The sequence below is a fragment of the Pinus tabuliformis genome, chromosome 3_1 (assembly GCF_031772625.1).
Source record: "Pinus tabuliformis cultivar Carrire ecotype Pingquan chromosome 3_1, CPIR1, whole genome shotgun sequence".
NCBI classification, from domain to species: Eukaryota; Viridiplantae; Streptophyta; class Pinopsida; order Pinales; family Pinaceae; genus Pinus; species Pinus tabuliformis.
This window is the reverse complement of record NC_142301.1, coordinates 394288088-394299852: the sequence shown is the minus strand read 5'-3', so window position 1 is coordinate 394299852 and position 11765 is coordinate 394288088.

The window sequence follows — 11765 nt, the reverse complement described above, 5'->3', positions numbered from 1 at the left end:
CCACAGTTCCTAATAATTCAACTAATACGATCTTCGTACTCCAGACCTGGAAGAGGCTATATAAAACCATGCTTATCAAGTTTGAGTTTGGTGGTTTAAAATTCAATATTGGAAAATAAATTGAAAGTTTGTTTTTTCAATATTTTAAAATATTGTAATGAACATTTATAATAAAAAAACATTAATTTTTTTTTTCCTAATAGGAAAGTCTTAATTTTTTTTTTTTTGATGTTTTTAATCATAAATGTTGCCAATAAAATTATGGACTAGAATAAAGTGTATAGTTTTATATTAGAATAGTAAATTATGAAAATTTATCTATTCATTCATATATCTAATTATATTATAAAAAATAAATTATATGATGTTATATACAATATTGTAAATTATACAGATATCACATTTTTCCTTAGGTTTATGTTTGGAATGGAATTATATATATTAGATATGTGTATATATTCTTTCAAAATATACACTTCTCAATTTTAGTTATGTCTATTTTGAAATAGGGGTTCCATAATTTTAGGCATGTCTATTTTGAAATAGGGGTTACATAATTTTATTTTAATCATTAGCAGTTACTAGATAGATGGTAAGAATTTAACTTTCCTGGAAAAATAGTCATAAATCAAAGATTGTGTTTTATTTGAAAAGTCTTTATGTCCTTTTGATTTTTAATTAACTTGATTAATTAAAAAATTGTAATATAAACATGTTCCATATGAACACGAGTTAAGGTTTTTTGGCCATATGCTATTAGTAAATTATGATATTGACCCATTGTATTCTAACAAAGTCTATTTACAAATTAATTTTTTTTATAATCAAATGGAAATCAATCTCTTTATTAGATATGTTTTTCAACTAACAACATCTATTTTTTTATACTATATAAAATAATAAACATTATAATTTAATACTCATCTAATTCCCAAATCAAAAAATTCTATTTAAACAAAAAATAATAAACTTTTTCATCACTAAAATATTTCTATTTAAATATGATAAATATACCATACATATCCTCATATTTTGATTTACAGACCTATTCTTTAAATAACCTAATCTATTGTTTCTTGTGTACATCATATGTAATAGATTGTTATAAATTCCATTGAGAACCTTGCTAAAGAATAGGCAACTTTATGTCATCTCATGCATCTAGAAGGGTCTCTCGAAAGCTGAATATCGCATACCATATTAGAAATATGAAGACTCCTAAAAAGATCTTGCTCATTGCATTCAACATAAGACAATTTATACAAGCAGACAACCGTAGATTCTACAAGGATTCACCGATTATCATTACTGTTTCCCTAAATATAGACGACTCTTGCCGAGTCCCTACCAACTGACATTAATGACTCGTCGTCATATGAACAGTCACGGATGACTTCATGATTAATATTCTAACGCCTCCCCTTAATCACGACCTAAATATTAACTTTCCTGTTCGTCTTAGTCTTAGCTAGGATTACAATGGTACCTAAAAAAAATTGAGAACAAAGGTTTCATTTTTGCCTTCTTGTTAAAGGAATCATACTTGATCATTCGTTGGTGCAATTTCATTTTCAACTTTCTTTCCATAAGGTAGTAGTGGAGCTTCTCCTTTCTTCTTGATCTTGATTGCGGGCTAATTCTTTGTATTCAATATTGTTGCAGGTTCTTAAGACTTATACTTGTCCTTAATGCTTGCATTTTCTTAAAGTTTTATTCACTCTTCTTGACTGTCAATATCTGCACACTTAAAAGCAATGTTATATTTATATAAAAGATCATAAAAAGAACCATATTGATTCTTGTCATCCTCCTCTTTTAACAAAGTTTTCCTTCCTTCATTTTTCTCTGTTGTCATAGTTTGTTCTTTCATGTCTTCAACCTATTTAATCAACTCTATTGTTGCAAACATGTTGTCCTACATTTGATTTGTGTATGGAGATAGGCATCTCTTCACACAAAAAAACAACTCATCAATAAGACGATTTTCATGCATCAGATTGAACCACTCTTCATGAGATACATAATTCTCCTTAATATTGACTTCATAACTCGCTCCATCACACAAAGTTTCCTCATATGCTACTCTATTGTCAACTACATACATACTTTGAGTCTTGATCCCAGTTATGATGCCTTCAACACAATCACCATTTTTAAAAATACATTCATAAAATTTAACTTTCTCACTCCAATTCATGCTATACCTCATCTCAAGAATATCCCAAAACATTTTTTCATTGCATATTTCACCATATTAATACAAAATACTAGAAAAAATGTTTTCATCTAGAGCTGATATAATGAGAAGTAATGCTACTACACTTCTACACTTATCATCAAAATTCATAGAAGTTTCTTGGACAAATGTTGGGTCCCTATAATACTAGTAATTACCCCATTACTATTGTAGTTGCATCCCTTATTAATATTGTTGTGCCCCTATTATCCCCATATTGTTATTACTGTGCCCCATAGAATCCCTCTATTGTTATTTTTGTGGCTTTATATTATTATTGTTAGGTTGGCTGGGTTATATTGTGACTCCTTAGACTCCTATATATAGAAAGGAGGTTTTGTCATTTGAATCATCCAAGAATTGTTCATTTATGTAATGTAAAGGAGGTTTCCCCCTCGAAGAGGCTAAATTCTAAGGTGTTGATCTATCTTTTCTATCTTTTCTTGAGTTGGTTTCATAACATTTGGTATCAGAGCTTTGGATTCTAGGGTTTCGCTGCTCCAAACAGGTCATCGTGGCATTTTCGCTATAACTGTTTTCTGCGATGTTTCAGAAGTTGAAAAAAAAACCCATTTGAGACGAAATCGTGCTAAACCTTGGGTTCGAATTTCAGTGCTTTTCGCGCTATATTTGCGGAGATATGATCTGAGGAAGTTGGTCTTTGCAGACTCCTAAATTACATTCCAAACAGGTGACCTGGGAAAATCGTCATAACTTTCTCTCTGGGGATCGGATTGAAATTTCGTAAGAAGGTAAAGAAAGAGGACGGACTGTAGTTTCTTGTATGCATTTTTTAGATCCAAAGGTCGAAACAGTGACTCATGGCATGTCGTACAAGTTTACTCTACTCAACTAGTCTATAATCAAGTCACTGTGGGAGATTTCGCATAACTCTACCTTGGCGAATCCAATTTGGGTCAGACTTGTGGCATTGGAAAGAGGACACAAAGGGCTACTGCAGGTCACAAATTTAGAACTAGATGATTGGAAAGTACAGAGATACATGAGAGGCAATATCGAGCTCCTACAAAGTGAAAAAAGGTGTGTAGATTTTCTTAAATTTTTGCTTAAGCTTGGTTTGAAAATTTATTTTGAAGGAATTCAAAGGGCATAGTAGAGCATTATTATCGGTAACTGATGCCCCAAGGAAAGAAAATGCAAACACCTAGTAAGGAACCTGAAAGCTCTAGCATGACTCATGAAGAAGATGAAGAAATGCTACATGATATATCAAAATTACAAGAACAAGTGCAACAAATGTCACTGTCACAAAAGCTAACAGAAGCTAAGATAAATGGCATGGAAGCTAAGATGAATGGGATAGAAGCTAAGATGGACAACTTGAAGATAGATTTGAACACAAATTTGAAGACAGGCATGGCAGATATGAAGACAGATTTGACAAATTTTCTACAAGAAATACTTACCAATGGTGAAAAGGTAGTAAAGGAAACTCATGATGAGAACAAAAGAAATGTTAATCATGATTTCTTAGACTCTAATGTGGGATCGAAAACCCACCATATTCCAAAAATCGATATGAGGAAGTTTGATGGCAAGGATCCCGCAACATGGATATTACAAATGGAGCAATTTTTCGATCTCAATAATGTGCAAAACACACAAAAGGTACGTATTGCAACTTTATATTTGGAACCAAATCAGTTTGTATGGTATCAATGGCTTTGATCTCGTAAACAATTTATCACTTGGGCAATTTTTACGGAAGAATTGATAGCACATTATGAGGATACAAAAAGCAACACTTTTTTTAGCCAATTGATAAGTCTCAAACAAAAGGGTTCAATAATGGAGCACATTGAGGAGTTCCAAAAATTGAACATAAGGGTAAAAGATATTCCAGAGGAGCATAGGATTTATGTGTTCATAGGGACTTTAAAGGATAAAATCCAACATGATGTTCGCCTTTGGGAACCTGATTCATTAGAGAATGCATTCAGGATAGCAAGAAAAATGGAAAGCAAAATTACCGCAACCAGGAATCATACCACTCACAACTATAAAGATGGAAGTGTGGTTGCTCCTACTCTTCCACAACCTATAAGGTTGACACCACAACAATTGGAAGAAAAAAGAGCAAAAGGGATTTGTTACGGTTGTGATAGCAAATACACTAAAGGTCATAAGTGTGCTGAGAAGAAATTATTCTACATAGATTGTGAAGAGGAAGAAGAAAAGGAGCAAGAAAGGTAAAAAGAAGAGGATATACTCCAGGAACAAAGCCTAGATAAAGAAGAAATGAATCCGACCATATCTTGTAATGCATTGGTGGGAATTACCACTCCTCAAACCATCAAGATAGAAGCACCAATCAAGAAGAAAAAGGTACTAATGTTGATTGATTCAGGAAGTACCCACAATTTTATTCGTTGTAAGGTAGCAAAAGAATTGAATTGCTTCTTATACCCAGCATCAGAGTGTCAAGTGATGGTTGCAAATGGAGGAACAATAAATTTCTCTGGAAAGTGCCATAATATCAAGCTATCGATGGGAGAATATGTATTGACTAGCCCAATGCTTTCCATTCCAATGGGAGGTGCTGATGTTGTACTAGGAATACAATGACTACAATACTTGGGTACAATAGCTTTCAATTTTGAAGAACCTTTCATGAAATTTTCTGTGGAAGGAAAGGAAGTTGAATTAAGGGGTATTGTAGGGAAACTGGGAAAGATAATTAGCTCTAATGGTATGACAAAGCTTCTAAAAAAGGCACAAAGGGGTGTAATTGCACAATTATGTTCGCTAGATGTTTCCACATTGTAATCATCTATTTCTCCAGATCTCGAAAAAGTCTTGGACAATCATTCCAAGGTATTTGAGACTCCCAAAGGTCTCCCACCTATTCGTGATCATGATCATGCTATTCATTTGATTCCAGGAAGTGTTCCTCCAAACGTCAGGCCGTACAGATATCCCTATGCCCAAAAGAGTGAAATTGAACGTATGGTTGCAGAAATGCTAGAGGCTGGTATAATTCAACCGAGTCAAAGTTCTTTCTCTGCTCCAGTAGTATTAGTGCACAAGAAGGATGGATCATGGCGCATGTGTCCAGATTATAGGGAGCTGTTGAGGCCTCGAAAATCGCTGCCACAACAAAGGGGAAACCACCCGGTCCGGACCTTGAAAGCAGCTCCTTTTCCGTTTGGAATAGTGGCTCCGACTGGGGATAATGGGACCAGTTTCCCAATAATGGATAAAAGTGGGATGGACGAGTAACTTATGAGGTATGATAGTGAAAAGTGAACAACTAAAACTATCAGCGAAATATATATTAACTATAATCTAATCCCGGGACTTATCGATCTTTCAAAGCGTAGCGTTTGATAATCTGTGCTTTAAGGCAGGCATATAGATGACTCTAACACTAAAGCATAGACGTTTAAGCCATTTAAGATTGCTCTGCATAATTAGTTATGCAGAGCGATAATAGCGAATTACTACACATTGTCATTCATATCATTGCTACATGCATGATTAAAAGAAAGGCATATCACAAAACATCCAATAGTGGAATGAAATGAAGATCTGCTGTTACAGCACATACATGTATTCAACAATAGCAAAAGATAATAACACAGCAATTCATATAAAAGGAAAGAGGACAGATGCAGATAAAAGTACCATGTAAGCTGCTCAACAATCCATTATGTAAATCGCTATGTCGCAGTCCTCCCTTCAAACCAGAAAGCATTCCAAACAAGAGACAATAGTGCACAAATGCATAAAACAGCCTTCTCGTCAAATAAAGGACTATTGGTCGAGTTTCACAAAAGAATATAGGCTGAAGCACAGTAGTGCAAACTTCAGCCTTTAAGTCTATTACAAAATTTTACGACCCTTTCCAAAACAATGAAAAGGTCTATAAATACTGATCTAATCTAAATATCTAAGAAAAACTGAACAACTATTAAATTGGCATCAATAACTATTTCTCCATCTTTCTTGGCGATCTGGCAGTCGGCAACAATGCTTCATTCGGTGGGCTTTTTGCCTTTAAACCTCAACTGACATATCGCCAAGAAAGATGGAGAAATAGTTATTGATGCCAATTTAATAGTTGTTCAGTTTTTCTTAGATATTTAGATTAGATCAGTATTTATAGACCTTTTCATTGTTTTGGAAAGGGTCGTAAAATTTTGTAATAGACTTAAAGGCTGAAGTTTGCACTACTGTGCTTTAGCCTATATTCTTTTGTGAAACTCGACCAATAGTCCTTTATTTGACGAGAAGGCTGTTTTATGCATTTGTGCACTATTGTCTCTTGTTTGGAATGCTCTCTGGTTTGAAAGGAGGACTGCGACATAGCGATTTACATAATGGATTGTTGAGCAGCTTACATGGTACTTTTATCTGCATCTGTCCTCTTTCTTTTTATATGAATTGCTGTGTTATTATCTTTTGCTATTGTTGAATACATGTATGCGCTGTAACAGCAGATCTTCATTTCATTCCACTATTGGATGTTTTGTGATATGCCTTTCTTTTAATCATGCATGTAGCAATGATATGAATGACAATGTGTAGTAATTCGCTATTATCACTCTGCATAACTAATTATGCAGAGCAATCTTAAATGGTTTAAATGTCTATGCTTTAGTGTTAGAGTCATCTATATGCCTGCCTTAAAGCACAGATTATCAAACGCTACGCTTTGAAAGATCGATAAGTCCCGGGATTAGATTATAGTTAATATATATTTCGCTGATAGTTTTAGTTGTTCACTTATCACTATCATACCTCATAAGTTACTCGTCCATCCCACTTTTATCCATTATTGGGAAACTGGTCCCATTATCCCCAGTCGGAGCCACTATTCCAAACGGAAAAGGAGCTGCTTTCAAGGTCCGGACCGGGTGGTTTCCCCTTTGTTGTGGCAGCGCTTTTCGAGGCCTCAACAAAATTGGCGCTAGAAGGAGGGCCTCAACTGTGAATGGCACATAAGTCCAAACCTATAAGCCGTTCTAAGAGTAATTCTCCCTCTGAATCCCCTCGACCTCCCCATTTGCACACTGGTTCGCCGGTATCCAAACAAGGAGAAGGGGAATCAACTACCACTACTCAAACCCATCATACCCCAGAACAATTAAGTCTCGAATCACCTGAAGTCCAGTCTCTAATCCATAAACTTCAGAGCTTCTCGATTTCACCACAGAAATCTGAGGTATCAGAAAGCAGTGCGACTTCGCAGTTCAACCTCACTCACCCTCTCACCAGACTTCAGAGCGAAAAACTCGGTATTGAACCCACTGAGTTTCCTTTACCTAAAAGGAAAAGGGCAAAGAAAATTACTGAAAGATCTGATAGTGAAGGGCTTTCATCCACCTCCTCCATTGCATCCTCTCCTCTGCGAGGTCAATCATCCACTCCCCCATTGCAAATTGTCGTTCACCAGGGATCAGAAGCATCAATATCCCAACCTATTCACTCCTCATCTTTAATCCCTTCCCATACATCCGGAATCCCAGCAGTAGTCTCAACCACTGTTGCTATCATAATGGCAGATCCATGGACTAGGCCAGGAGCAGTCAATATGCCTGCACCCTTGCATGATCTACCCAATTATCCCGAAAAATGGCTGCCTAAATTCAATCCAGATGATGGGACCCAGGCTGAAGAACACATCAATAACTTTATGTTAGCAGTTAACCTAAAAGGAGTGACAGAGCAAGATGTTGTTGTAAGACTTTTCCCTTACACTTTACAGGGATCAGCAGGATCCTGGTATTTTTCCTTACCTTCTGGTTCAATTACCAGTTGGAACACATGTCAAGAGCAGTTTCTTACCAAATATGGAGATGATAGGTCCTTAGCAACTTTAATAAACGACCTCTCCAATTTGAGAATAGAGCATAGGGAACCAATAAAGGAGTTTAATGCTAGATTTAATAAACCATTGAATAAAATCCCTACCGCTTCTAAACCAAGTGAACAAATCCGAAGCGAATGGTATATCACTGCCCTACCTGCCAACATAGCCATTTTTGTAGACAGGGCTGGCAAACCTACCTTAGCTGAAAACATGAGAGAGGCACTTGCTGTTGAAAAGCGCATCAATGCTCTTGAAAAGAAAGCTGCTCTAGAGGATAGAAAAGCTAAAAAAGTCTCGTTTAAAGAAGATTCCAAGAAGAAAACCCCGAAGGACCCGTATGACATGGAAGGTTTACAAAAGGTCCTTAAAACATTGTCTAACGAAATGGTTGAGATAAAAAAGCAGGTGGCCGAAACTTCAAACAAAAGACCATTCAGAACTTTTAAGAAAACCGAATCTAAGCCGCCCAATGTTATATCTAACGCTGATTCAGACCAAGAAGAAGAGGAAGAGGAAACACCTTCACAGACCGATGATGAAGAAGAAGTAGCTGAATGCCACGGAATGTGGGATTTTATACTTCCAAACTCTGATATGGAGAATGAAGAAGAAGCCTTTCCGGTTACTACAAGAAGTAAAAGCACTCCTGAACCCGCCCAGGCAACTTCAAAGAAGAGGAGTGCAGGAGCGACCACAACCAAAGAAAAAGTGCCTCCAAAGAAATCACCTGCAGTAGTTCCTCAAAACCAGCCTTCAAATTCTAATTCTCCTTCAACATCTAAAACCTTAGTGGTATCCGATTCAATGGAATATAACATTGTCGATGACATGAAGAAAACTAAAGCAAATATAACCATGTTTGAACTTAGTAAACTGAAACATCAACAAAAGCTACTCCTCAAAGAATTAAATGCTGTTCCCTCTACTCCCCTTCCCAGTGCAAGAGCTGCCAACGATTCAGGCCAGCCTCCTGCAGGTATGGTTGAAATTACCGATTCTGTTTTAATCGGAGATAAATCAAATTCTCACACTCCCCCCTTCCTGCTAACTTATGAGATTTATAATAGAAACCTGCACAACTGTTTAATTGATTCAGGGGCTTCATCTAATATAATGCCAGCTTCAGTTTGTTCTAAGATGAACATTGAACCCCAGAAGTCAGCCACTCATATTGTACAGTTGGATAGGACTAAAGTGCAGGTTGTGGGAGAAATTAATTCTGTAACCATCAGGTTGTCTGCCGACCCTAGGGTTGTGCAGAGAATTGACATTTTAATTGCCGACATACCTGAATTTTATGGTTTAATTTTGAGCAGAGATTGGTCCGAAAAACTGCATGGGTATATTTCCACAGATTGGTCACATATGTGGCTTCCCTACAAGGGAAAGCCAAATCAAATAAGGATCGATCGAGAGAAACATATGACCCACACAGTTACTGAATTTGAGCAAGAAAACCAACCTGTGGCATTCAACAACAATATCTTGGGGAACTATTCGTCAGAGTCATTCTTCAGCAACTTTGTTGCCCAACCATCTCCTTTTTCAGTCAATCATTTTACATCTCAAATTGAAAATTTTTCACAAACTGATAAGTCTAGATGTTTTAATGATGCTGAGAAAAATGTAGATATTTTTGTTAATACTTCTTTATTTTGTTCTTTATATTTTGATGGCTCTAAGTCCAGTGAAGGCTCAGGAGCAGGTTGCATTTTGGTTAGCACGCAAGGAGAAAAGACAATGCTGTCTTGTAGGTTAGAATTTGAGTGTACTAATAACACAACCGAATATGAAGCTTTGGTCCAAGGTTTATATAAAGCGATCGGCCTTGAAGTGCGATACCTAAAGGTGTTCGGTGATTCAGAAATCATTGTTAAACAAGTCAGAAATGCAATTCATTGCCTTTCGACTCACCTTAAGCATTATCAATCGTTAGTGCAGGATCTTACCTCACACTTTTCAGCCTTCAACATTTCTTCCATTCCTAGGTCACAAAATTCAGCAGCCGACCTTCTAGCCAATGTAGCTTCTAAGCTTCTACCTTTCGAAGACTACAGCCTTGATAGATTTTCTGTAGAATTACTTTTTAGGCCTTCAATTCCTGACAATGTCACTAATTGGAGAGTATTTAACCATGACGAAGATATCTTGCAATTTCTAACTTCGGAAAAATCCTATGACAATCAAGTCATTGAGGAAGATGATCACGATCTACAGATGAAACAAGCGCCTCAAGAAAATTCAATTCCCAAACCCGTGGTGAAGCTTGAAGACCTTTATGATATCAAAGACAGGTTTAAACCTGTAATTAATGCAAAGCTTCAAAGTTCCACCCTTAGGTTTGAATTAATAAATCTAGGCACAGAAGATGCTCCTCAAAACATCAACTTAGGAATAGGACTTTCCCAAGAAGAAAAGGAAGCATTTGTTAAACTATTGAGAAAAAACAAACAGGTCTTTGCTTGGAAATATGATGACCTAAAGACATATGATACATCTATTATCCAGCATACCATCCCTATGCTTCCTGATCAGAAACCAATTCAGCAAAAATTAAGAAAAATACATCCAAATTTGGAGACCCAGATAAAGTCGGAGCTTAATAAGCTTTTGAAAGCCAAAATTATCTTTCCGGTCCGACATTCAAATTGGGTCTCTAATATGGTGCCAGTCAGGAAGAAGAATGGCGACATTCGAATCTGTATTGATTTCAGGAACCTCAATAAAGCGAGCTTGAAAGATAATTTCCCGTTACCTACTATGGAGCAAATTCTTCAATCAGTAGCAGGTTCTGAATTGATGTCCTTTCTTGATGGATTCTCCGGATATAACCAAGTTTTGGTTCATCCTGAGGACCAACTTAAAACCACATTCAGAACAAAATGGGGAACTTACGCATATCAGAAAATGCCTTTTGGACTCATAAATGCGGGAGCGACATTCTAGAGAGCCATGGATATAGCTTTCAAAGGGTTAATTAATCGATCAGTAGTCATCTACCTAGACGATATTACTGTATATTCTAAAAAGAGATATAATCATTTGCATGACTTAAATCAAATCTTTCAGCGATGCAAAAGATATGGTATTTCTCTAAACCCAAAGAAGTCTTTCTTTGCTCTTGATCAAGGAAAGCTTTTAGGCTTTATAGTATCCAAGGATGGCATTTATATTGATCCTGATCGGATTAAGGAAATTTCCAAAATCCCTTTCCCACACAATAAAAAATCAATGCAGTCATTTTTGGGTCAGATTAATTTTGTCAAACGATTTGTTCCATATTTCTCTCAAATTGTATTACCACTTCAGACGATGATCAAGAAGAATTCAATCTTCAAGTGGGGAGCAGAAGAAAAGCAAGCTTTTGATGTTATCAAGCAATCAATAATCAATGCCCCAGCCTTGAATACTCCCAATTTTTCTAATCATTTTACATTGTATACCGTTGCGTCCGATGTATCCTATGCTGCAGTTCTCACGCAGCCAAATGCTCACAACTTGGAAGCACCCATTTCATTTTTTAGCTCAAATCTTCAGGGTGCCGAACTAAATTATCCTGACGTGGAGAAACAAGCCTTTGCTGTGTTCAAAGCAGTTAAACATTACAGGCCCTTTCTTTTGAAAACTCACACGAAAGTTATAGTCCCTTTCCCAGCGGTAAGGCAACTTTTAATTCAAAAAGAACTAGGTGAAAGA